Source organism: Pongo abelii, chromosome 23 (genome assembly GCF_028885655.2).
Source record: "Pongo abelii isolate AG06213 chromosome 23, NHGRI_mPonAbe1-v2.0_pri, whole genome shotgun sequence".
Classification (NCBI taxonomy): Eukaryota; Metazoa; Chordata; class Mammalia; order Primates; family Hominidae; genus Pongo; species Pongo abelii.
Window position 1 is genome coordinate 51,568,901 of NC_085929.1, and position 26,992 is coordinate 51,595,892.

The following is a 26,992-nucleotide window of genomic DNA, read 5'->3' on the forward strand; positions in this document are numbered from 1 at the left end:
CCCGACGAACACCTGGCCTCTTCCTAAAGTCCCCAGTCACTCACACAGCTCAGTACGCTTGACAAGCTTTCCTCTCCTTGGAATTCCCATTCCCACTGCCCACCTGGCCGGCTGCAGGGCATCCTCCAGGTCCCACCTCCATCTCGCCTGCTCTGGGAAAAGGTCCCAGACTCCCTGGGCAGTTGTGACTCTTCCCTGGGCTGGAGTTCACGCTGCCTCCTTGTTCACTGCCCAGCAAGGTGACCCCTCTTAGGTGGGAGCTCTTCACAAGTGGGAGTGCTTTCAAGGAATATTCCCTAAGCGACTCTGTGGGCCAGGCCCAGCACTGAGGACCCGGGCTCTGCAGAAGCCTCTAGGTGGTGGGTGAGACAGGTGTTTGCCAACCACAGGTACAGGGGAGGGAATGAATGTGGTAAGATGGGTGTGCATATGGTTCTGTAGGTGGGCTGTGGAGGAGCGGCCAATGCCACTTCAGGGGAGGTGACATTAAAGCTGGTTTTGGAGGGTCAATTGGGATTCATCAAAAATCGTTCTCCAGGCTGGGCGAGGTGGCTCATGCCTGTAATACCAGCACTTTAGGAGGCCGAGGCGGGCAGTTCGATTGAGCCTAGGAGTTCGAGACCAGCCTGAGCAACATGGTGAAACCCCATCTCTACAAAAATACAAAAATTAGCTGGGTGCAGTGGCAAGTGTCTATAGTCCCAGCTACTCGGGAGGCTGAGGTGGGAGAATGGCTTGATCCTGGGACATGGAGGTTGCAGTGAGCTAAGATCAAGCCACCGCACTCCAGCCTGGGCAACAGAGCGAGACCTTGTCTCAAACAAAACAAAACAAAACAAAAACTTCTCCAAGTACTCAGGTCTGCCTGGACCACTCGCTTATCTCAGAGCCAAGGACATTGATCACCTGCTCCACAATCTGGTGTGAAGAGCCGTGGAGACATGCTCTGGAAGGCCTAGAGGCAGCTTCCCAGCAAAGCCAGGACTTCCCTTACTGGGGCCCTGAAAAGGCTTTGCTAAAAGTCTCTCCCTCCCCCAGCCTAGGGCTGGCTTTGCAGCCATGTGACCTGTATAGCAGCACACGGGCTGCACTGAGAAGGGCCCTGTGCTGGGCTTAATGCTCTGCTGTCACCGATTTGAAATTCTTAAAATTTTGGACAAGGGGCCTGCATTCTCATTTTGCATTGAACCCTGCAAATGATGTAGCCAGTCCTGGCCCAGAATAGCCCCCTCCCTCCAGCGAAGATGTCTAGAAATTATACTTCACGGTTTCTTGGACACCTGACATAATTTTAGTTAATATCTCATTGTTATTTTCTGGCCTAACCATTCATCTGACATTATTTACCGGCCCTGGGAACAAAGTTTTTGGCAACCAAGAATGTCCTTGTAAGATGTTCTTTATTGGCCGGGCGCGGTGGCTCACGCCTGTAATCCCAGCACTTTGGGAGGCTGAGGCGAGAGGATCACCTGGGGTCAGTAGCTCAAGACCAGCCTGGCTCACACCTGTAACCCCAGCACTTTGGGAGGCTGAGGCAGGAGGATCACCTGAGGTCAGGAGTTCAAGATCAGCCTGGCGAACATGGCAAAACTCCGTCTCTACTAAAAATACAAAATTAGCCAGGCATGTTGACAGATGCCTGTGATCCCAGGTGCTCGGCAGGCTGAGGTAGGAGACTCGCTGGAACCCGGGAAGCAGAGCTTGCAGTGAGAAGAGATCACCCAGACATAGGCACTGGATGAATTAAGGAGTGATTCACCAGAGGTTCTCCTTTTAAAGAAAACAATTCCCTGTGGAATTCCTTTAGCTACACTCCTAGTACATTTTTAATGTGCTTTAACATATTAAAAATTATCTACACGCAGTCTTCTCAGGTCTGTTCATTGAGCCAGTGTGCCTGACCTCCATTCTGTGTGGGGTAAAGGATAGCTGCCACCAACCCCACCCCCTCGGGTGCTGTACACCAGAGCTGGCACCAACTGGAACATGCTGAGGCATGCTTGGCAGTGAACTATCAGTACAGAGGCCTCAACTCGTCTTGGGTCCAAAGTGAGTGAGAGTCGCCCTGAATCAACACACTAGCACCGTTCATTGGCCAGAAACACTGTGCTGATCATGGAGACCCAGAACGACCCCAGGATCCCAAGACAGTCCTATGAACACAAGCCTGCAACTCCTCGGGACATCTGGTCACCCTCACCCGCCTGGGGGAAGGTTGGACAGGGGAGACCCAGGAAAAAGGGACCAGACTCCACATGAGTCTCTGCCCAGGACTGGGTGCCCCAGCCAGGTGGCATTCTCAGCATGGTTGGTTCCAGGCATGGCAGGGGTCTTAGAAAATGTGGAGGGAGACACTGGGAAGAGCAGGCGCCTGAGGCAGGGGCCGCACTTGCTGGCATTGAAAGCTCTAAGGGCGGTGCAGATTCTGGACCTCACTTGCCTCATCTGTCAGCTGGGAATGATAATCCCCACCGAGACACGTCAACTGTAAGGATCCGCTGAGATGGTGGATTTAAAGGAGCCCGCCAATGCTCGGGCATCACGGTGATGTGGATTTATGACGGGGATGGTGTTTGGGCTCATATGCGTAGAGGAGTGTGAACGCCAGTTCCAGAAAATCCCCAGCACAGCCCTCCTGAGGAGCATGAACAGGGAATGGATGGTGAAAAAAAAAAAAACCTCTTCTCCAGGATCCTAAAATGTATTGATTTGGTTTCAATGGGGAGCGAACCAAATTTCTCTTGAAGCTGTTTCCTGCAGTTTCAGTTGCAGTATGGGAGTGGGTTTGCTCATTGATGAAGGAAAGTTACAGAGAATAGAGGAGCCCACTACCCGGGTGCCCAGGGAAGGTGTGGGGAGGAGAGATGTGTGGCCCTGAGCCTTCATGCAGGAATCTGGGGGGACTCAGGACTGAGGTAAAGGGGTTACTGAGGTTCATCAGGAGTGGATGCAGAATCTTCATGAATTTCATGGAGAGGAGAAGAGTGAGGCAGAACTGGGTGCAGGCCCCAAGAGAGGTGCCTAGCTGGGGCTGGTTGGGGACCTTTTAGGGGCACTATGAGAGATAGGAAATCAGCCAGGAATGGCCAGAATCTGCAAATGTTTCCTTATACGGTAAAAGGGATTCTGCAGATGTGATTAAATCAAGGATCTAGGCCGGGCGTGGTGACTCATGCCTGTAATCCCAGCACTTTTGGAATCCAAGGTGGGCAGATTGCTTGAGCTCAGGAGTTCGAGACCAGCCTGGGCAACATGGCAAAACCCTGTCTCTACAAAAAATAAAAAAGTTAGCCCGGTGTGGTGGCACATGCCTGTAATCCCAGCTACTCAGGAGACTGAGGTTGGAGAATTGCTTTAGCCTGGGAGGCAGAGGCTGCAGTCAGCCGAGATTGCACCACTGCACTCCAGCCTGGGTGACAGAGCGAGACCCTGTCTCAAAATAAAATGTAAAAAATCAAGGATCTTGATGTGGGGATACTGTCCCAGACTATCTGAGTGGGCATGCTGTGATCTCTGGGTCCTTATGAGGGGAGGCAGAGGGATCTTTGATAAGCAAGGAGGAGGAAATGATATGATGACGGAAACAGATTAGAGTGATGGGATTGGAAGATGGTGGAAGGAGCCACAAGCCAAGGCATGCAGGCAGTCACTGGAAGCCGACAAAAGCAAGGAAACAGATTCTCCCCTGGAGCCTCTAGAAGGAACCAACCCTGCAGATACCTTGACTTTATCCAGCGAAAATGATTTCAGACTGCTGACCTCCAGAGCTGTAAGTGAATAGAGGTCTACTCTTCTAATCCACTGCATTTGGGGTAACTATTTACAGCAGCCATAGAGAACTAATACACAAGAGGACCCCGAGTTCTGAGTCAGGACTGGACCCAGGCTGTGTGGGCTCCCCCTGGTTCCCAGGGTTCACTCAGGCAGCCCCTCACACCTTCACCACCAGCCTCTGTCTTTGCAAACTAAAGAGCCCCTTCTAAAGAACCCCAAGGTTTCCCTTCCCCCAGGAGGGTTCCAAACACCCTCCAGGGCCTTTCTTGAGGGTCTTGAGGAGCTGCCTGCTGGATCGCAAGTGTGGAAAACATTTCCTGGCTTGGGCTTCTGTGTTCTTGTCCTCTAACTCCACCCAATCAATCATGAGGCAAAGGAATCTCCATCGACCATGAAACAGGCTCCTCTACCACCACGCCCGGCTAATTTTTGTATTTTTTGCAGAGACGGTTTCACTGTGTCGCCGAGGCTCATCTTGAACTCCTGGTCTCAAGTGCTCCACCTGCGTCAGCCTCACTAAGTGCTGGGACAATCTCCCCACATCAAGATCCTTGAGTTTTTAAATTTTATTTTGAGACAGGGTCTCACTCTGTCACCCAGGCTGGAGTACAGTGGCGTGATCTCAGCTCACTGCAGCCTCTGCCTCCCAGGCTCAAGTGGTCCTCCCACATGAGCCTCTTGAGTAGCTGGGACTACAGCTTTGTGCCACCACACCTGGCTAATTTTTGTATTTTTTGTAGAGGCATGGTTTCACCGTGTTGCCTAGGCTGGTTTTGAGGCGTCGGCAAGGCTGAGGCAGGAGAATCTCTTGAACCTGGGAGGTGGAGGTTGCAGTGAGTCGAGATTACACCAGTGCCCTCTAGCCTGGGCAGCAGAACGAGACCCTGTCTCAAAACCACAACAAAACAAAAAATAAATAGGGATTAAATCCAACCATCAATGTGGTTCTTCTGGTTCCAGAATTCCCTAATTCTAGATGCTTTATTCCTGACTCTTTATTGAATCATAACTGATAGCTCAGAGCAGTCATTTTATTGGCACAACTGAGTTATTTTCCCCTGACGGCATTAACTGCTGCTTGCAGACACAGAGTTCATCCAACACGTGCTTCCCACACAGGATTCTCAGGAGACCTGCCTGGAGACGCTCTCTCAGTTTGTCAAGTCATTCCAAGAGGAGTAAGCAACAGTTAGAAACTCAGATATTTCACAGAGTGCCTCCATTTCCAGGTAATTTATTAAAATCTACAAGAACTAAGGGAGAGCCCTTCCTCGTTAATTTCTCGACCTGGAGAATGTTTATTACCCTTTCTCTTGCTTCCTGATTCTACACCATTTCATTTATAACAAAAGGCTTTTTCCTTAAATAAAAAAAAACAAAAACAAAAACAAAGAAAACAGAAGTTTTGTTTGTTTGTTTTGAGACAGAGTCTTGCTCTGTCGCCCAGGCTGGAGTGCAGTGGTGCAATCTTGGCTCACTGCAAGCTCCGCCTCCTGGGTTCAAGTGATTCTCATGCCTCAGCCTCCCAAGTAGCTGGGATTACGGGCACGCACCACCGCACCTGGCTAATTTTTGTATTTTTAGTAGAGACGGAGTTTCGCCATGCTGGCCAGGCTAGTCTTGAACTCCGGACCTAAGGTGATCCGCCCACCTTGGCCTCCCAAACTGCTGAGATTACAGGTGTGAGCCACCTGGCTAAAAAACCGAAGTTTTTGATGAGACAATTTACCTGTAGATTTTTAAAAGTTTAACCAGTATATGTCTTAGTTATTCCATGTTCACTGTTTACCCACCAAAAAAAGATTCAATTCCATTATATTCTAGTTCTTTTTTCAGTTAAAGATTTTAATACATGTCAGATGTGATGGCTCACGCCTGTAATCCCAGCACTTTGGGAGGCCAAGGTGGGCGGACCACTTGAGCCCCTGAGTTTGACACCACCCTGGGCAACATGGCAAAACCCCATCTCCACAAAAAAATGCAAAAATTATCCAGACATGGTGGTGCAAGCCTATAGTCCCAGCTACTAGGGGGGCTGAGGCAGGATGATCACTTGAGCCTGGGAGGTACAGGTTGCAGTAAGCCTGGCAACAGAGCAAGACCCTGTCTCAAAAAAAAAGAAAAGAGGCCGGGTGCAGTGGCTCATGGCTGTAATCCCAGCACTTTGGGAGGCTGAGACAGGCGGATCACCTGAGGTCAGGAGTTCAAGACCAGCCTGGCCAACATGATGAAACCCCATCTCTACTAAAAATACAAAAAATTAGCTAGGTGTGGTGGTGCACGCATGTAATCCCAGCTACTCAGGGGGCTGAGACAGGAGAATCACTTGAGCCAGGGAGGCGGAGGTTGCAGTGAGGCGAGATCACGCGACTGCACTCCAGCCTGGGCGACAAAGTGAAACTGTCTCAAAAAAAAAAAAAAAAAGAAAGAAAGAAAGAAAAAGTAATACAGTTGTGCCCTTGCCATAGGTCTGTCCTCATCACTACTTTGCCTAAGCTTTTATTTACTGACTTGCAGATGATTTATCCCAGCTAAACCCAGAAGCAACCCAGGAGCCTGTCCTGCTGAAGAGACAGAGCCAAGAGGATGCTCACCACCAGCCCTCGCCTCTCAAATTCTAATAAAAATGCCTCAAATCTGCCCAGCTAAAGATATGCAGCAAGGATGGCGATATATTTATTCAATCATTCATTTGATATGACCGTTCCCTCTGCTCCAGGCATGTAAGATGTGTCTGCTTCCCCTTCACCTTCCGCCATGATTTTAAGTTTCCTGAGGCTACCCCAGAAGCAGAAGCTGCTATGCTTCCTGTGCAACCTATGGAGCCATGAGCCAATTAAACCTCTTTTCTTTATAAATTACCCAGTCTCAGGTATTTCTTTATAGCAGTGCGAGAACAGACTCATACATCCTCCATCAGCTCATTCACCATCCAGCAGCAAATATAAGCATGGCCCTCCTGGCTCAGACTCCTCAACCCCGGGGTTGAGAGCTTCCAAGCTGCTCCCCACCAACTGCCCAGCTCAGTGGTCACTCCAGCCACGCTGGACACCAGCAGTCTCTCTCTCCCCAAGTCTTGCTCGCCTCTGGGCTTCAGCACAGCCCCTCCCCCATGGCTAACTGCTGCTACGTCTATGCTGCAATTTCCAGGTCAGCTGTGCCCACCCGCTTCTCCCCCGCAGGCCCTAGTGCCCCTCAGCCGGGACATTCCCTGGAGGCCACGCAGCCTGTGCTGTCCCATCTGAGGACTTCTCCAATGCTATCAAAAGTGCTTGTGACCTCTGACTCCCCCAGGGGCTCCACCTCAGTGACCGTGCCCTGGCCACTTTCCAGCTTTCACACCGAGCCTGAGACACAGCAGACACTAATAAATCTTTGATGAATAAAGGCAGGATCCACTGACTACTTTAAGGAAAGTGAGATGATCAAGTTTGCTTTTGTAAATATTTGTCTAAGTTATTAAAGCAGCCCGTATTTGTGATAACCAATGAAAATGACACCAAAGAGCCTCCCAAGAAATGACTTCTCCAGATCTCATTCCTCGGGGGTAACTGCTGTTTTCAATTTGGGATGAATCATTTCAGAATTAAAACAATAACCATACAACCACCACCAATCCAATTCCGTATACAGGGAAGCATTTTTTAAAGAATAAATATAGATATTCGTGCATACATGCATAACGTTATACTATATATACCATCTTGTAACTTGCTTTTGTCTATAAACATATCAAGAATCAGGAATATTTTTCTGTAATAGATACTATCTGTAAATAGATACTATCTGCTTTTTTAAGCTTGCATCTTATTCAACTGAGTCAATGCACCATAATATATTTTTTTTCTTTTTTCTTTTGAGACAGGTCTCACTCTGTCACCCAGGCAGGAGTGCAGTGGAGCAATCATGTGTCACTGCAGCTTTGACCTCCCGGGTTCGAGTGATCTTCAACCTCCCCAGTAGCTGGGACCACAGGTGCATGCCATCATGCCTGGCTAATTTTTGTATTTTTTGGTAGAGATGGGGTCTCCCTATGTTTGCCCAGGCTGGCCTTGAACTCCTGGATTCAAGCAATCTTCCCACCTTGGCCTCCCAATGTGCTGGGATTATACGCATGAGCCACCATGACCAGCCATATTTTCTTTAAAAATGAACGTCTTATTTTGGAATAATTTTAGATTTACAGAAATGTTGTGAATATAGCTCAGAGTTCCCCTAATGTTGCCATAACCGTGAGACATTTGTCAAAACTAAAAATGCACGTTGGCATATCATTATTAACAAAATCTTTTGCTTGCATTTCACCAGTTTTCTCACTAAGGCCCTTTTTCTGTTCTAGGACCCAATCCAGGCATTGAGTTTCTCGCTGCAGCCCTGATTTAGCAGTTCCCACATGGTGGACACTTGGTGTTTTGCACTTTTGCTGTGCCATGAGGCTGCAGTCCACACCTCGTGGCCTCTTTCCCTGCTCACCTGCACACATCCTTCCCTCCCACAGGTGCATCCTTCCCTCCCACAGGTGCATCCTTCCCTCCCACAGGTGCATCCTTCCCTCCCACAGGTGCATCCCACAGATGGGCCAGAGTGGACGGCAGTGCGAGGTTATGCAGGCACAGGAGGCTTGCTGCTCCCAGAGGAGGGAGGCGTAGCAGTTGTCTACCTTACCTCTGCCTTGTTTCTGTGATTTGCACTTTAGCAAGCTCACTCTGGCTCCTAGGGCTGAGACTTGGAGGGAGAAGGCTGGTCTAGAGGCCTCAGTGGAGGGACAGAGGCAAGGGGACAGACATGAGAGAGCTTTAGACAAGACTCCTGTCTGGTTGGGTGTGGAGTTGAGCGAGGGGAATGATGAAGGACTTCAGCTTTGTTATTTAGGCAAAGGAAGTCATGGAGCCCTTCAGGGAGGCAGCAGGAACAAGGGAGGAGGTTCATTAAGAGGCTGAGGGATCCAGCTGTGGCTCCGCTGTTTGGGTGCCTTGGGATACCCGGGAGGCAGGAGGTATAGATTTGGAGCACCCAGAGTGGCCAGGGGAGAGCTGAAGCCATGGATGGGGTTGTGACGCCCTTCCTTCTAGATGGGATCTACTGAATTAAAGACACACACAAGCTCAAGCACATGTGCACACACAAAGCTTGTTTTTTTAAATCCAGCAGAAATTGTGCGGACACACACAGCTGGAGGGTGATTTAGCTACAGAACACGGAGACCTGGAAAACCCAGCAGGAGGAGCTGAGCCTGCCGTGGATGCCCTGGTGGAAGAGCTGTGAACAAGCGTTACATCCAGGCTAGTGGCACCAGCAGGTGGCTGAAGGGGCTGTGTGATGCAGGGCTATGGCCGACACCCAGCCATCCTGCTCTTTCTGCTGCACTGAGCTAGACAACAGTCTGTCCCGCTCCAGGCACGTTGCCTTTCCCTGGTGCCCCCTACATAGATTTCTGGGCCGCCTGGGTCTAGCCTGTCCCCAACTGGCCATCACCCCTCACTCCTCCACCTGCCATTCCGTACAGGAGGAAACTGAGCCACTGCCCTGCTTCTGAGAACTCCACAGCTATCCTCAACTCTCCTACAGCCTCCCCTCTGAGGATGGGTGTCTTCACCTGCAGAGCCTGCAGCAGGGGACAAGATTAAGATTAAGGTCCTTCCTTGAGTCAGAGTAGCATGGGCAATGAAGGAACCATGGGCAGGCAGACCTGGTTCCAATCTTAGGTCAAATCTGATCAGCTATGTGACTTTAAATAAGTTATTTAACCCCTCTGAGATACACATCTCTCTCTCCCTCTCTCTCTCTAGTGGGGACAATAATTCCTGGCTTGCAGAGGTTTTCTGGGAAGCTGAAAATGTGGATGTGAAGTATCTAGTACATCACTAGGACTAACTAAACAGCAGCTGTAATTACAATTATTATAGGAATTCTGAGCTATTTCAACTCCACAGTTAAAGGGAGACATTTTAAAAGTTCCAAGCCTTGTAAAGTAAATCAGGGACAATTCACACCGCCACTGTCTCCCAGAGTGAATTATTCACCCTGAAAAGGGTGTTCAATAGAGATTATTAACTTGCAGAGGGGACTAAGTTTCAAAGAACGGCAAAAGCACGTCTAATCTTAATTAGGTGCCATTTTTCTCTGTCCATCTAGAAAAAACTAGTTCCTGGATTTGCAGGGGCTGGGGTCCATTGCAAAGGGGAAAAAAATAGCTTAGAGGATCCCTGCAGGTTAGGATAAAGGAGAGACTATCCATGGGGGAGGACCGCATGGAAAAACACTGCTCTGTCCAGGGGTGAGTGTCACAGCCTCCTCACATGTCACAACGCACAGTGCTGCCTCTCCTTGGGACATCAGCGTGTTTCAGAAACCATCAGATTCTCTGTGAAGTGCACAGTTTACAAGCTCTATGTTCCCACCAACTGGCACCCTGAGACGGTGGCTTTGTGCCCTGAGCCTGGGCTGCAATGGAATGAAAGTTCATTGCACATTGAGCTGCTGGAACAGAAGGTGGTTTGCTCAACATGGTACAGCTCCAACCATGAGCTGATGGAAGCCTGTTCTTGTGGGAGGCTTCAGTCCCTTTCCCCTATTCAGAGCAGCCCCTGCACTTTCACACAGGAGCTCAGCTGAGGAGTATCCTGAACTCAGAGGACCCCTCTGTGTTCCAGTCAAGCCTCCACCATCACCTGCTATGTGTCTTTGGGAAAGTCCCTCAACTTCTCTGTGACTCAGTTTCTACATCTGTAAAACAGGGATGACAAGTGTATTTGCACCATCTACCCGTTAAAGAGGATAATGGATGTAAAGGTGCCATGTGCCAATATAATTCATCGTGATTGTCATTCTCTTGTTCTACTTGTGCCCCCCCACCCCAAGACTTCCTGCCCAAGAATGTACTATGGAAAATCCAGTCACTGTTGCCTCACAGAAGGTGCTGGAAGAGGGTGTTTCGGTGAGGAGGTGGTGTCCCCCATGGAATGCAGCTGAGAGAGTAAGTAAGCGGAGGCCAAGCACCCCTATGAGCCCTGACTGAGGCCTCTTCATGGGGCACCTCCCGAGGCTCTGGTCACGCACCACCCACCTCGCTCGGGATCCTACACCCTCCACTTCTTACCAGGGCCCCCACTCCAGAAGTTCAGTGGAAGTCATTACACCCCCAATGTAAGGCTTTCAACACATCCCATAAAGAGGGGCCCAGGTGCTGGCTCTTCCCACCCCTGCTCCCGTCCCACTCCAACCCATCCCTCCTGGCTTTGGCCACCACTGTCCCACCGCAACCTCAGGGCCACCATGTTCATGGTCCCCATCTGTCCTCAGCAACTCAACTCCTGGACTGCCCCCTTCTTCCCCTGGCCCTCTGGCTCCCACCCTCCTTCCTGGGCCCCATGGCCAGGTGGCCCCTCTGCCCGTCCTGAGCCTCTGCTCTCCGGTTGGCCACAACAGCACGTGACTCACCTGGGCTAAATGCCCTTCGGCCCCATCTCTCCCTGAGTACTGTGCGTGGCCATCAGCTCTTTCTTGTCACCTCTCTGGACACTCAGTGGGCATCTCAGGTTCAAATCAAAGTCCCCACTCCCTCTCCCCCAAGCAGCCCCTCCCCTGTCTTCCATCTGGTTGTCTATAGCAAAGCCCTGGGCAGCAGTCATGGCTCCCACGTCAGTCCACCCCATTTCTCATGGGACCACCTTCAGATTTCTGAGCACTTGCCCAGCCTCCTTTGAGCCTCCTCAGAAGGTCACCCTACACCTCTGCAAGCCAGGCTCTGCCCCTCCTACAGGAGTGCTCTGCGCGTCCTTTGGCCATCACCTTAGAGCCCGCAGCACCATCCAAGCTTATGCACTCACATCTTGTTTCCACCCTTAAGAACAGAAGTGGCACGGAGCAGAGACCAGCCTAGGACCCGAGCCGTGGGCACAGGGCCTGCCACATCGGGCATGGATGACGGGTGTGGGATTCCACCCCCCGTAAGGCCCGTCCCAGCTCTCTGTCACCTCCCCCAAGACCCAGGCTCTAACTCACAGATCTCTGAAAACAGGACAATGATTCCTTGTGTTGTGGCCTCTGTTCAGTCCACGCTCTGCCTCTAATACTCTTCCGTCTTTCTGTTCTGTTTGGTCAGCTGCGGGTCCCTCTTCAAGCAGCAACTCACAGGTCCATCTCTTCGGGGTGCCCTCCACGCCTCCCAGGGAGGGGACTGCATTGCTGGGTCCCTTCTCAGGGGCCCTCATTCCATCCTCACCACCCTGGCCTCATCCCTCATCTCTCCCTGCTGTGGCAGAACACTTCTGCCTCTCTTCTCTCCGACAGAAGACGAAGCTGCTATCCTTGCTTCCAATGGCTTCTTGAGAAGCGCCATGGCTCAGCCCATCAGGCTTGTGAAAGGAAAATAAATCTCGGGGCCCCAGATCACTAAGCTAAAGGGAAAAGTCAAGCTGGGAACTGCTTAGGGTCAACCTGCCTCCCATTCTATTCAAAGTCACCCCTCTGCTCACTGAGATAAATGCATATCTGATTGCCTCCTTTGGAGAGGCTCATCAGAAACTCAAAAGAATGCAACTTTTGTCACTTATCTACCTAAGCCCCTCCCTGCTTCCTTCCCACTATTGCATCGAGTTGTCCCGCCTTTCCAGACTGAACCAATATTCCTCTTACACGTGTTGATTGATGTCTTCTGCCTCCCTAGAATGTATAAAACCAAACTGTGCTCTGAACACCTTGGGCACATGTCTTCAAGACCTCCTGAGGCTGTATTCTTGGCAAATAAAGGTATAAACCAGAAAGTATCTGAGACGGGTCTCAATTAATTTAGAAGTTTATTTTGCCAAGATTAAGGACGTGCCCCAGAGAGAAGTGTGTGCCTTTCTCCAAAGATGATTTTGAGAGCTTCCATATTTAAAGGGGAAAAGTGAACTGGAGGAGAAAGAGGGAGGGTGTAGTTACTGAATCCACATGTTGCAAGGGAAAAGCAGCAGGTAGGGGAATAGTCAATCATGTATTCGCCTGGCACTCAGTAAATCATCACTTTACATAAGATAAGGTGAACACTGGATTAACTACCTGGAGAGATACTTAACCTTTTCTCTGTAGCTCTCTGCTTAGGAACAAAAGGAAAGGCAGCTTCTTTCTTGAATGACTCAGCTTGCAGCCTAATTTCTTTCTTTTGGCCAAGTGAATTGGGGTCCTGAGTTTTTATTTTCCTTTCACAAAGGGGAGCTTTAGAAGATCCTTCTCTTGCCCCAAAAAATAAAAATAAAAAGTTGGCTTTCAAGACTATGTTCTTACTCCAGATCAGGGGCTCTCAGCTGGGATGATTCTGCCTGCCAGGGGGCATTGGGTGGTGTCTGGAGATATTTTTAATCATCTGGACTTGGAGGCCAGGGAGTGGCACCTGTACCTGAATGTGGATAGAAGCCAAGGATGCTGCTGACGCCCTACAGGATCTTACCCCAAATGTCCACAGTGCCCAGGCTGAGCAACTCTGCCCTAGGCCTAACAAATCCCACTTTGCATGCAAAAACCAAGCCCCAATTCTTTTCTCTTGATGTTCCTCCTGAAGGCTAATTGCCCCTGAGGCAAAGGACATCTTGGCTGAATAGAAGGGACTCAAGAAAATGCGTGTTTTTAAATGTAGCCTTTACAAATGTCACCAAGCTGAGGTCCTTAGCACTGTGGGACTATATTGAGGGCCCCTGACATCATCTGGGTCTCCTCAGGGGAGATTGAGATTTGAAATACAAGGGAAGAGGATTTCTGAGCAAAAGGACATACAGGCCCAGAAGTTGGGCTGTGATATGGTTTGGCTGTGTCCCCACCCATATCTCATTTTGAATTGTATCTCCCACAGGTCATGGGAGGGACCCAATGGGAGGTAATTAAATCTTGGGAGCAGGTTTTCCAATGCTGTTCGCTTGATAGTGAATAAGTCTCATGAGATCTGATGGTTTTATAAAGGGCAGTTTATAAGCACACACTCTCTTGCCTGCCACCATGTAAGATGTGGCTTTGCTCCTCCTTTGCCTTCTGCCATGATTGTGAGGCCTCCCCAGCCATGTGGAACTGTGAGTCCAATAAATCTCTTTTTCTTTATAAATTCCCCAGTCTCAGGTATTTCATTATAACACTTTTGGGACAGCGGGACTGGGAGGGGGCGGGAGGGGCTGGAGGGAAAGGAGCTGCCTGGGCCATCCTGGGAGTGCTGGAAGCTGTTGTAGGCCAGGCACACACACATGACACATCCAGACAGAGAAGCGGGCACAGAGCAAAGCTGGGAGAGGAGAGCCCAGGACAGTAGCTGTCCCACAGCTCCCCACACAGAAGCGCCCCGCTAAGGAGCTTGTTCTTTTTTTACATATATAATAAACAATATTAAAGACCAATACATAAATAAGTGGGAGTGAAAAAGTTAAAGGTAATTAATATCAGAATTAAGATCTTTCTTTCTTTCTCTCTCTCTCTTTCTCTTGTTTTTTCCATTTGTCACACGCAGGCTGGACTGTGACAAAAAATTAACCAAAAGGTCAACTTCAGCATGAAGGAAGGAGCATTAGGAGAACAGAGAAAGGAATAAAGAAAAACAACAGCAAATTCCTCTAAGTACTGTGGAAACAAATAGAAATTGGGCTTAGAAAAAAAAAAAAAAGAGGAAGAAGGTCCAAATAGTCCCAGGTACTCGGGAGTCCGAGATAGGAAGAACATTTGGGCAAAACCGGGGAGATGGAGGCTGCAGCGAATCATGATCACATTCCTCTGCTGGACCTGAATGGTCAGGAACAGGTTCTTAAGCAGAAAAGAGCCACAATGTCTCTGCATTCCAAATCTAGGGATCCCCGATTCAACAAGTCCAGATCACTCTATACACCTGGTTGTGATGACCCGAGACTCTGACCTGGATCCTCATGCAGTGAGTATTATGAGAGCCCAGGTCACATTTACGGAGCGGTAGGTAGAGGCTTCCTGAGCAATTCCCAGGGAACTCTGGAGTCCGCACAGCTCACTGTGCTGCTGTGCTCCGGGAGGATGTTGCTCAAAGGGTTCTAAGAGGAAAATCAGAAATGTTTCAGCAATCTGACCAGAAACCTAAACCTCCCCCAAGCCCCCCACCCCCCATGCTAGCATCTCCTTTGTGCCTCAGTCTCTCCAAATGGCATTTGCTTCTCCTCTCTCCCCCACCGCCCTTTTGCCACATCAAACGTTAGATGCTAGAGTCCTTGAGTTAAGACAAGCGACTTTGACATGTTTAAAAGGAAATGAAACTGGTTTAAATAACACAGTTCTGGGTTTTATGAAGATCGTGCACTAAAGTATATAACACAGATTAGTCCTACCAGCTTGCAGGAAAAATAAAAACACCCCATGGGCTCTGCTTTGCCAGTTCCCCAACAGAGGAGCGAAGGGAGGGTAAAGGACGTTGCGAGCTCAGCGTAAAAGGCAAGGAGAAGACAGCTGACGGGGCTTTCCGGATACACGAAGAAGCGGGAGGATGTCCGGATCCTCTTTGGAATACAAACCTGTCATCGTCCACACCCCGAAGTTGCTGGAGCTGCGAAGTTCTCAGTCCAACGAGGACTGAGACGCTGGTCTCCTCGAGAGGAGATCTCAGCCACCCCAGGCTGAGCCCACCCGTTTGGGCCCTGAGCTGAGTTTCCAGCACCTCTCCAAGCTCCTGGCTCCTTACCACGCCCCCAGCTTTCCCCAATGTCCCCCTCCTGCCTAACTCACCAGACCTCCCAACCTCCTCCCGAAAACCCCACCAATGCTCACTCCTCTTCCCTTCTCCTGCCAATCCAACTGCCATCCGCCCTGTCTGGCCCAAGTCACACCTCACTTGCTCAGTAACATGCTCCTGTATCCTCCCAGGAATTGGGAAGGAAAGGGACAATGGTGACCAGTAACTACACATTGTTGATCCTCACAGACCTGGAGAGAAGTGAAGTGACATAGGTGGACGCCCACCACGAGGACCAGCCAGCCATGGCCAGGGAGGCAGGTCTCAGAACACGCTCACCGGGCCTCAGGGAACTCACCCTCAGGGGACCACCATAAGCATGTGAGCCAGGAGGGCTACCACACCAGCATCCTACAAATGTAACAACATACAAAGTCATCACCCAGCCAAGAGCCTGGCTTAATCCACATATTGACTTGAACCCGGCACCTCTGCATGCTGGGCACACACACATCCACACAGGTGAGCACAGGACGAAGGTATGGGTCATGTGCACCTGTACGTTACACAGGTGAACTTTTCTCATCCAGTCCTGAGGTTTCCACTACAACTTAAACACTTAGCTGAGGTGTGTCAGGACCAGCAACATTGTCTTTGCAGCCCTTTGATGGTCCCCTTTGCAGTCAGTTACCCCAAGCATCAAATAATTGAACACCTGAGATTCCTTTCAGCAAATCATAGCCATTGGTAGATGCACAAATACTAATTAAAAAAAAAAAAAGAAAGAAAAACACGCTGGGCGCAGTGGCTCACGCCTGTAATCTCTGCACTTTTGGAAGGCTGAGGTGGGCAGATTGCTTGGGTCCAGGAGTTCAAGACCAGCCGGGCCTGGGCGACATGGCAAAATCCCATCTCTGCAAAATAATAAAAAATTAGCCAGGTGTCGTGGCACACACGTGTAGTCCCAGCTACTTGGGAGGCTGAGGCGGGAGGATCACTTGAGCCCAGGAGGTTGAGGCCGTAATGAACTATGATCGCACCACTGCACTCCAGCCTGGGTGAGAGTGAGACCCTATCTCAAAAAAAAAAAAAAAAAAAAAAAAGCAAAACTATGAATGATTCCAGGCTATCAGAATCTACTAGGACTTAGCCTTGGGGCCTGCATGTGCCTGGCCATAGCCACCTATTCGCTGTCATGGAGACACCTCACAGTCACCAGGTGGACATCCCAGCAATCCAACGAGAGGGTGCAAGGAGGCTCCCCCAACGTCCAGCCTCTGTTGCACCTGCTAAGCGCTAACTAATCATGTTTGATAGCAACCATCTTATGTAAAGACTTTCCGGCTGGGCGCGGTGGCTCACGCCTGTAACCCCAGCACTTTGGGAGGCCAAGGCGGGCAGATGACGAGGTCAGGAGATTGAGACCACCCCGGATAACATGGTGAAACCCTGTCTCTACTAAAAATACAAAAACATAGCTGGGTGTGGTGGCAGGTGGCTGTAGTCCCAGCTACTCGGGAGGCTGAGGCAAGAGAATGGCGTGAACCCAGGAGGCGGAGTTTGCAGTGAGCCGAGATCACGCCACTGCACTCCAGCCTGGGCGACAGAGCGAGACTCCGTCTCAAAAAAAAAAAAAAAAAAGACTTTCCACGTCCCCGTAACACTACACAGATGGAGAGATGAGACACACAAGGTGCAGAATCCAAGCACCAAAGGGGTTCAGCAGCTACCCAGGGCCACACAGCTAATGAGTGAGTGACAAACCCAGGAGTCCAACTTTGGAGTCTCCAACCCCTCAAGCCCTCTGCTCTTCTGCCCTTTTTGTCATTATTCAAGATGTTTCACTGGGAAGGGAGAGGGGGGAAGAGGGGGAGAAGAAAAGCATAATGGAAACTACATGGCATTGGTGGGGGCCTCTCAAGAATAGTGCTTCACGGTTACGGGACACATAAAACAGCAGAAACCTTCTGCAGCTGCATACCGCCACGGAAATCAAACTGGCAGGAACGCAATTCTCCTTATCTCCTAAAGAAATTATTTGGAGGGCTGGCCCCAGGGAAATTCAGGCAAAGAAATAAAAGGGGGAAATGAAGGCAGACGTAAACTTGCTGAATTTATCATTGTGTCATGCTAGAAGCTGAGGGAAGTGTCATATTTATATGACTGAGTTATAAGCTGTGGTTTTTATTAACCAGTGAAAAACACACTGAGATCAGAAATGGTGTCTATGAAACAATTCTTGCATACGGGCCTTGAAAAATAATATAATGACATACAGACAAAGAATCTGCTGATGAAAACTAACTCATATACGTAAAATAACAAGGTTAGAAGTGTCTCTTTCTTCATATCAATGGAATGACGTAAAGTCCTTTTTTAAAGAACAAATGTTTTCTAAAATCAAAAGAGATTTTTCTCTTCTGGAAGTTTTGACACAGGAGATTCAGAAGCGAATGCAGGGGACAATAATGAAATGAAAGAAATGATGATGATGAAAGAGACAGAGGCACACATTCTAAAGATCAAGGCAAGAGGCCAGGCGCGGTGGCTCAGACCTGTAATCCCAGCACTTTGGGAGGCCAAGGCAGGCTGATCACCTGAGGTCAGGAGTTCGAGACCAGGCTGGCCAACACGGCGAAACCCTGTCTCTACTAAAAATACAAAAATTAGCCTGGCATGGTGGTGCGCACCTGTAATCCCAGCTACTCAGGAGGCTGAGGGAGAATTGCTTGAACCCAGGAGGGGAAGTTGCAGTGAGCCGAGATCACGCCACTGCACTCCCGCCTGGACAGTAAGAGTGAAAATTCTGTCAAAAAAAAAAAAAAAAATCAAGACAGGGGAGAAATCAGGGGATGGGGAGCCTCCTCTCTAGGTCTGGTGGTTGAAAGGCAGCTGCAGGCTCCCCAGTCTGGAATCTCTAAGGCTGTCATGGGACACCCCCAGTGCCCATGGTCTTCTGAGCCTTGCCTTCTTCCAGCATCTGGCAGCTGCTCTATTCTTGCTCCACCAACAGCTGCTGTCCCGGCTCCTCCGCAACTTCCCTGCCCAGGGATATGGGAACGGAAGGGATAGGGCAGAGGAGATGGTTGCAAACCTGAAGCCCAGCGGCCCGAATCCCAGCTCTAAAGCTTTCTCTGAGAGCCAGGGTGCATCACACCCTTGCACGGGCCTCAGTTTCCCTGCACCTGCCTTACAGGGTTGTGGGAAGTATTCAATGTACTTCAAAGTGCTGTAATCCCAGCACTTTGAGAGGCAGAGGCAGGTAGATGACCTGAGGTCAGGAGTTCGAGACCAGCCTGGCCAACATGGCGAAACCCCATCTTTACTAAAAATACAAAAATTAGCTGGGCATGGTGGTGTGCACCTGTAATCCCAACTGCTCGGGAGGCTGAGGCAGGAGAATTGCTTGAACCACGGAAGCAGAGGTTGTAGTGAGCCGAGATCATGCCACTGCACTCCAGCCTGGGCAATAGAGCAAGACTCTGTCTCAAAAAAAAAAAAAAAAAAGTTATTTCCTATGCTGTGCCTAAAATGGTACCTGACACTTAAGAAGAGCTCAAAAACTATTAGCAGCCATGATCGTCAGTTTATTCACTTTTGAACAGGTGTTGACATTTACATTTTTTAAAAACAGAAGAGAAAATGAGGGCTCAGAGTGTGAAGCCCCCTCCACCCCGGCCCTCTCACGCGTAGGCAGCCACAGTTCCGACTTTCCCTGAGTCCTCCCAGAGCGCTTTAATGTGTGTACACGCAACGGACATCAAGTCCTTCTTTTATGAAACAGTAATATACCCGTATTCACTTTCTGTTCTTGTGTAAGAAATCACGACATAGCACACTTAGCAGCTTCAAGTCACGCCCATCAATGATCTCACAGTTTCTGTGGGTGTGGACTCCAGCACGGCTTAGCAGGGCCTCTGCTCAGGAGTCACCAGGTGTCGTGGGGGCGCTGTAGTCTCCTCTGGAGCTCGAGGTCCCCGTCCAGGCCCATTTAGGTGTGGGGAGATTTAGCTCCCAGCAGTTGTAGGCCTGAGGCTCTGGGTTCCTTGCTGGTATCCGCCAGAGGCTACTCCCAGAAACTAGAGGCCCCTGAATTTTGTTTTTGTTCTTTTTATTTGTTGAGACAGCGTCTCGCTCTGTCGCCCAGGCTGGAGTGCAGTGGCACGATCTCGGCTCACTGCAACCTCCGCCTCCCGGGTTCAAGCAATTCTCCTGCCTCAGCCTCCCGAGTAGCTGAGATTGCAGGTGCCCGCCACAACACCCGGCTAATTTTTGTATTTTTACTAGAGACAGGGTTTCACCAGGTTGGCCTGGCTGGTCTTGAACTCCAGACCTCAAGTGATCCATCTGCCTCGGCCTCCCAAAGTGCTGGGATTACAGGCATGAGCCACTGTACCCGGCCTATATTTTTATTTTAATTTAGAAAAATAATTGTTTGCAGTACTTTTCTGATTTTGCTCCCCATAGGTCAGCGTTCCCTGACCTGGGAACCTCACATCAATGGAATAATACCATATGGGCTCTTGGGTCTGGCTTCTTCAGCTCAGCATAACCTCTAGAAGGTTCATCCATGTGGTTTTGAGTGTATTTAGATCTTTTTTTAATTGTGATAAAATTGCATGACCTGTTGGGTGTAAAGTTCTGTAATCCCATGGTTCTGTGAATCTGATACCAACAGACCCTCGGAGTGTAAATTTGGAAGCCCTCAACGCTGTACCAATTGTCAACGGGAAATCTGTAATCAAAGCGCTCTAAGACTCTCAAAATCTAGACCTCCAGCTCAAACTTATTCATGCCAAACAAGTCCAGCATCCAAGAATGGCCCACTCCACCACTCGCCAGGTTGTCCTAGTCGAAGACCCATGAAGGAGTAACCCCTCCCCTCCCACAGCCAGCTGCTCTCCAAGTCTCGGGGAGTCTAGCGTCCTCATCTTCATCTGTCCCATCATATTGCCCCCACTGCCAGTGCCTTGGCTCCAGCGCTACCACCCCTCCCCCACACAGTCAGCAGCCATACCTCAGAGCCTCCGGGGCTCCTCCACTGCCTCCCACAGGCCAAGCAGGTGTGGTTCCCGCCCATCAGCCAGAAGCAGGACCAGAGAGGCATGTTCAGGAGCCAGCTTCGTGATGGGATCACTTATCTCACCTGTAAAATGGAATAATAATATCTTCCCTAATTACCTTGACAAAGAAATGATGATGTAGGAAAATTCAACGGCCCCAAAGGGCTTTCACGAAGCATCAGAAGAAACAGATCCTATCATCCACCCACCCAACCCGTTCATTTAAAACATGTTTGCTCTGTACTCGTAGAGGGGCCAGGCCCTGTGCTAGACACCCAGGGATTCCCTGAGAAGACAGCCCGTGACCCGGAGCTGGGGAACCCTGTGGTGGCCCCAGAGCAAGAAGGGAATGTTCCGTGAAGGTGGGGATTTGAGATGAGCTTGGAGACCATGACTGGGGGTCTCCAGGCTTGGAGAGAAATGGATGATGGAGAGAACACCAGCGAGGAAAACGCCGTGGGATGGAGGGTGCTGGAGGGAGGGCAGAGGAGGAGAAGTGGAGGAAACAGAGGACACTGCGGCTTATTCCCATCAAGTGCAAGCAGACCACACTGGAGACAGCGTGGGGCCACAGTGTGAGGTGCTCTCGAGACAGCACCGGGGAGTAGGGCAGAGCAGAGCTGGCTGTCGGTCTGTGGGGCTGGGGCTGGGGAGCCGGGCACAGGGAGCTCAGAAGGGTCTCATGTGAGTGACTGAGGGGGTCTGAGCTGCACCGACGGAAGCTTTCTCAGCACTCAACCAGACTGCCCGGGGATCCCACAGGAGGGGAGAGGAGGGGAGAAGGAAGAGCCAGGAGGGCTGAGGACAGGCACCTAGGTGGGTGGCCATGGGCTGGGACCTCGAGGGGAGGCCTTAGGCGAGATGACCCCCAAAGATTTAGATTCTTTATTCCTTGATTTTGTTGTTGTTGTTAGAAACAGTCTCTGGAGTACAGTAGTGTGATCATGGCTCAGTACAGACTCCACCTCCCAGGCTCAAGTGATGCTTCTGCCTCAGCCTCCTGAGTAGCTAGGACTACGGGCCTGGGCCACCACACCTGGCTCATTTTATCTTTTATTTTGTAGAGACAGGGTTTTTTTTTTTTTTTTGAGACGGAGTTTCGCTCTCGTTGCCCAGGCTGGAGTGTGATGGCACGACCTCGGCTCACCGCAACCTCCACCTCCCAGGTTCAAGCGATTCTCCTGCCTCAGTCTCCCTAGTAGCTGGGATTACAGCCACACACCACCACACCTGGCTAATTTCCTTTTTTTTTTTTTTTTTTTTCTGAGATGGAGTTTCGCTCTTGTTGCCCAGGCTGGAGTGCAATGGCGTGATCTCAGCTCACCACAACCTCCGCCTCCCAGGTTCAAGCGATTCTCCTGCCTCAGCCTCCTAAATTGCTGGGATTACAGGCATGCGCCACCACGCCCCCCGCTAATTTTGTATTTTTAGTAGAGATGGGGTTTCTCCATGTTGGTCAGGCTGGTCTTGAACTCCTGACCTCAAATGATCTGCCTTCCTTGGCCTCCCAAATGCCGCAATTACAGGCGTGAACCACCATGCCCAGCCACCTCTCTTGATTTCTATCCTGGGAGATTGCAAGAACCCAATGCACCAATAACAGAGCCGTCGGCAAACCTCTTCACCTGCACATCCAGCTCCACCACCATCCTGCCAGGTCCTCTCCACTCCTGTCTGATTGAGAATCTTATTGTATCTATACCACCCCTGACAAGGTCTGCCTCCTGTTGGATTGTTCTAGTTAACAGCAGAACTGGCTTTGCAGGCTCATGACTAATCATGAGGACCTTAAAATTATCCTGTTAACTAAAAATAAACAACAACAACAAAAAATAGGTCTTACAAAAATAGGTCAGTGTTTGGGGGCTCAGCCCAAATCTTCTGGGTCTTCTCCAGGAGGAAGACTGGGTTGCAGCGTGGCCTTGAGGATGGGTCTCAGTTTTCTCCTCCCTGTATTTGGAGGTAATAATCTCTGCCTGCCTTACCCCTGAATACGAGGGTGGATCAAAGGCCTTTTGGCTCTTCTTCCAACTCTGAGGATGCCGGGCTCTGAGTCATATATTTACAACTTTTCTATAACTTATGTGACCCTTTATGACGAAGGCCCACGCTGGTCAGGTTGCTGTATACTTCCACATCCCCTGCCTCACTTTTATTGATAAGAGTTCCTTTGATTTTCCATAAAGATAGTGATTGATGCCAAGGTTGGTGATTGCCAGGGAGTCCCTGTCGGGGAGGAGGGACCAAACGACAGCTGGCTCAGCTCCCCTGAGCTGGGGAGGTAGTGGCCCCGATTCCCACGCGTCAGATGAGACCTTGAGAAGGACGGAAGGTCGAAGTGATAAAGGGATGCTGTCCAGGGTAACTGATGCACAGCGCTGCTCTGCGCAGAATTTCATGCCCATGCTGGATGGCAGCCCGGGTGGGGAGGATCTCCCCTTTAAAAATGAGGAGCCTGGGGTTGACAGGTTTTAAGTGGCATATCATATAGCGTTCCTGCCACATCACCCCTGGGGTGTGAGGGTGGGCCTTACTCCATGGAACTGAATGGGCTTTAGCCTCAGAGACCCATTCAGGAATCTATTTGTCTGTGGACGGTGGATAAAGATGGTCATGAGGAACACTGATTCCAAGGGAAACCTTGTCTCTGGCCACAAATAAACTGTTGCTGCTTCGTTTTGCTCACAGACTGCATCGCCCTGGGCCAGTGTTTCGTTTTTTTTTTTTTTTTTCTTTGAAAGTGGGGGAGGTGGGTGGTGACATTTTCAGCTGCTCTTTTCATGCGTCATTCTTAGTCACTGTGGGCAGCTCAGAAGCTAGCACGAGCCTTCCCGCCACCTGGGGCTGGGGGTTCCCAAATTCATGGTGCTGACGCTCCTACCTGCAGAAGAAAGTGACAAACACGTGTCCCTCCTCCAGATCCCATGAAGAGGGAGCCATACGGCTCCTCCTAAATCAAAGACAGACACACGTAGGGTAGGCTCAGTGGCAGAGCCAACCCCATCGTGACACCTGACCCTCTGGAGATCATGATCTAGCTCCTTGCACCATCTGGAACATTCCCAATGCTAGAATAGCAAAGATGGGCCCTGAACATTCAAAATAGATGCCCAGAACCCAAACCTGGAGCTTCATGCATATGCCTCATGAGCAAGCCCCTCGAGGTCCTACTCCAAGGCATTTGCTTTTGTTTTAGATATAACTTAACCCCGAGTTTCTCACAAATGACATATTCAAAGCAACAAATTCCTAATGTGTTACCCCTGCACACTTGCTGCAGAAAATATTAAATCATCCAGTGGGTTATTATTATTATTATTATTGAGATGGAGTCTCGTTCTGTTGCCCAGGCTGGAGTGCAGTGGCGCGATCTCAGCTCACTGCAAGCTCTGCCTCCCGGGTTCACGCCATTCTCCTGCCTCAGCCTCCCAAGTAGCTGGGACTACAGGCGCCCGCCGCCGCGCCCAGCTAATTTTGTTTTTGTATTTTTAGTAGAGACAGTGTTTCACCGTGTTAGCCAGGATGGTCTCAATCTCCTGACCTTGTGATCCGCCCGCCTCGGTCTCCCAAAGTGCTGTTGTTACAGGCGTGAGCCACCGCACCTGGCCTCCAGTGGGTAATTATTGTAGATGAATCTTAAGGTACCTTCCAACCCCAGTATTCCAAATTTTCAGTCTTCAGCAGAGATCATGATGAAAGACATGACATGAAGGATGTAGTTCCAGATTTCATTTCCCAACACCAAGCAAGCATTTCCACAAATATTATTTTAGTTTCAGGAGCATATAAGCTCCTTTATGGTATCTCTCCCTGTTTTTCCTTTTGTCTTTTCAGAGGGGGTGGCTTGGCTCCATAAAAGGAGAGCCCTGGACTCAGGTGCCCCATGGCACGGACGCAGCGTGACTTTGTAGACGGCACCACACTGCAGTGGTTTGTCTTCTCTCCTGTAGCATCGAGATCCGCTCACTCACCAGCATTTATTGAGCAATTTCTGTGTGTCGGGAGCCATTCTAGGCCCCAAGGGGATTGGTGAGAAACAGGACAGACATGTTCTCTGCCTCAGTGAGTGTCTTTTTCCTCTAGAAAGAAGACGACGAGGCCAGGCGTGGAGGCTCATGCCTGTAATCCCAACATTTTGGGAGGTGTGGTAGCAAGCACTGTGGTCCCAGCTACCCAAGAGGCTGAGGCAGGAGAATCGCTTGAACCTGGGAGGTGGAGATTGCAGTGAGCTGAGATCATGCACTGCACTCCAGCCTGGGTGACAAGAGTGAAACTCCGTCTCAAAAAAGAAGGAGAAGGAGAAGAGACTACAGGCACCCACCACAACGCCCGGCTAATTTCTTTGTATTTTTAGTAGAGACGGGGTTTCACCATGTTGGCCAGGTTGGTCTCGAACTCCTGACCTCAGGTGATCCGCCTGCTTCAGCCTCCCAAAGTGCAAGATGGCAAATCTTTTATGTCTTTTACCACAGTAAAAAATTTGGGCCTGGGTGACAGAGTGAGACCCTGTCTCCAAAACCAACATTTTTTTGAGAAGCATGTTATAGTCTGGTGAGGAGACAGGCCACCATTAAGGGGAAGAGCGCAGGAAGCAAGGCTGGTTCCTTCCAGCAAGTTCCATCTAGATCAGCTCATGCCCTAGCCCCAACATGAAAGGCTTAGGTGTGGTGTCTCCTGCACTCACTCCCCCAGGCTTCCCAACTGACAGTGTCCCTTCCTCCCCACTTAGCTGGTACCACAGGGGAGTACACTGTGTTGGGTGCTAATGGTTCTAGGATTACAGAGGAGAATCAGGAGCTCATGGCTACATGCGTGGGTGGCCGGGAAGGTGTTGGCTTTGACCCATGCAATGAGCTGGGAAGGCATAAGAAAGCACTTTCCCAAATACATCTTTCTGCTTTCCAACTCGCAAACTTCCATCATTGGAGAATTTCTCCCTGTCCCTATTAAAATGCAGATGCTCCTAAAAGGAGCCATCTACAGTCACCAATTTCCAGAGGCAGTTTATTATTTCTCTTTTCAGCAAGACTGCTCACTTTGAAACTAGTTTCTTAAAGGGAAGGAGGGTGTGGAGAGGGAACACAGGCATGTGATGCTGTGGTGAAGCGGGAGACCTGCTCTGGCTCAGGCCTTCAGCAGCCCTGTTAAAAAACAGTGCACAGGCTGGGTGCGGTGGCTCACGCCTATAATCCCAGCATTTTGGGAGGCCAAGGCAGGCAGATCACTTGAGGTCAGGAATTCAAGACCAACCTGGCCAACATGGTGAAACCCCGTCTCTACTAAAAATATAAAAATTAGCCAGGTGTGGTGGCGTGCATCTGTAATCCCAGCTTCTAGAGAGGCTGAGGCAGGAGAATTGCTTGAACCTCGGAGGTGGAGGTTGCAGTGAGCCAAGATCATGCCACTACAATCCAACTTGGCTGACAGAGCAAGACTCTGTCTCAAAACAAACAAACAAACGAAAACCGTGCACAGGCCAGGCGCAGAGACTCACACCTGTAATCCCACTGCACTCCAACCCAGGTGACAGAGTGAGACTCTGTCTCAAAAAAAAAACACAAAAAAAACCCCACAAACAAACAAAAACTAGTGCACCAACCTCCTGATGGGCTGCCTAGCTCCACTCTCTCCCCAGCTAATCTGTTCTCCAGGCCATTCCCAGACATTTTCAAAATATTACTTTATTTTTCATTATTATAAAATTTATATGGGCTCATTAAATTCAAATAATACTCAAAAAGAAACAATATTACTCAAAATTCAACTTCTTCCAGACTTTTTAATGCTCATTCACATATAGATATTGTACCAATTAGCAATCGCCACAAAAAAATACTATGTAACAAACCACCCTAGAACTTACTGGCTTCAAACAATCATTTGTTTTTATGAGCTGCAGATTGTCATAGTTTGGCTGATGTAGGCTGGGGTCATTGGATGCCTCTGCTGATCTTGGCTGGGCTTACTCATTCCTTTGGGAATTGGCTTAGGGTTGGCTGATTGGGGCTGGTCTTGGCTGGTGGCTTAATTCTGCACCATGTATCCCTCATCCACCTCCTGAGACCAGTGAGTAGCATAAGAATTTTCTTCTCATGAGCAAAAGAGACCAACTGGAACCACTCCCAGAACTGGTACATCCATCACTTCTGTCTCATCCTATGGATAAAGCAAATAATGTGGCTAACCCCATGTATTGGTCCATTTTCATACTACTATGAAAAAAATACCTGAGACTGGGCAATTTATAAAGAAAAAGAGGTTTAATGGACTTATAGTTCCACGTGGCTGGGGAGGCCTCACAATCATGGTGGAAGATGAAGGAGGAGCAAAAACATGTCTTACATGGCGGCAGGAAAGAGGGTGTGTGCAGGGGAGCTGCCGTTTATAAAACCATCAGATCTCTGGAGTCTTATTCACTAATCACAAGAACAACACGGGGAAAAAACCACTCCCATGATTCAGTTACCTCCCACTAGGTCCCTTCCATGACACGTGGGGATTATGG

General features: G+C 49.7%; 1 long non-coding RNA gene across 1 annotated transcript in view; it reads right to left on the reverse strand.

The window, feature by feature from the left end:
* Positions 1 to 12,317, reverse strand: part of LOC112130584 (uncharacterized) — a 45,337-nt gene extending 33,020 nt beyond the window's left edge. The window contains exon 1 of the long non-coding RNA XR_008517893.1: positions 11,779 to 12,317. This is a non-coding gene — a long non-coding RNA (uncharacterized LOC112130584). The remainder of the gene's footprint in view (positions 1 to 11,778) is intronic.
* Between the last annotated feature and the right edge of the window lie 14,675 nt (positions 12,318 to 26,992).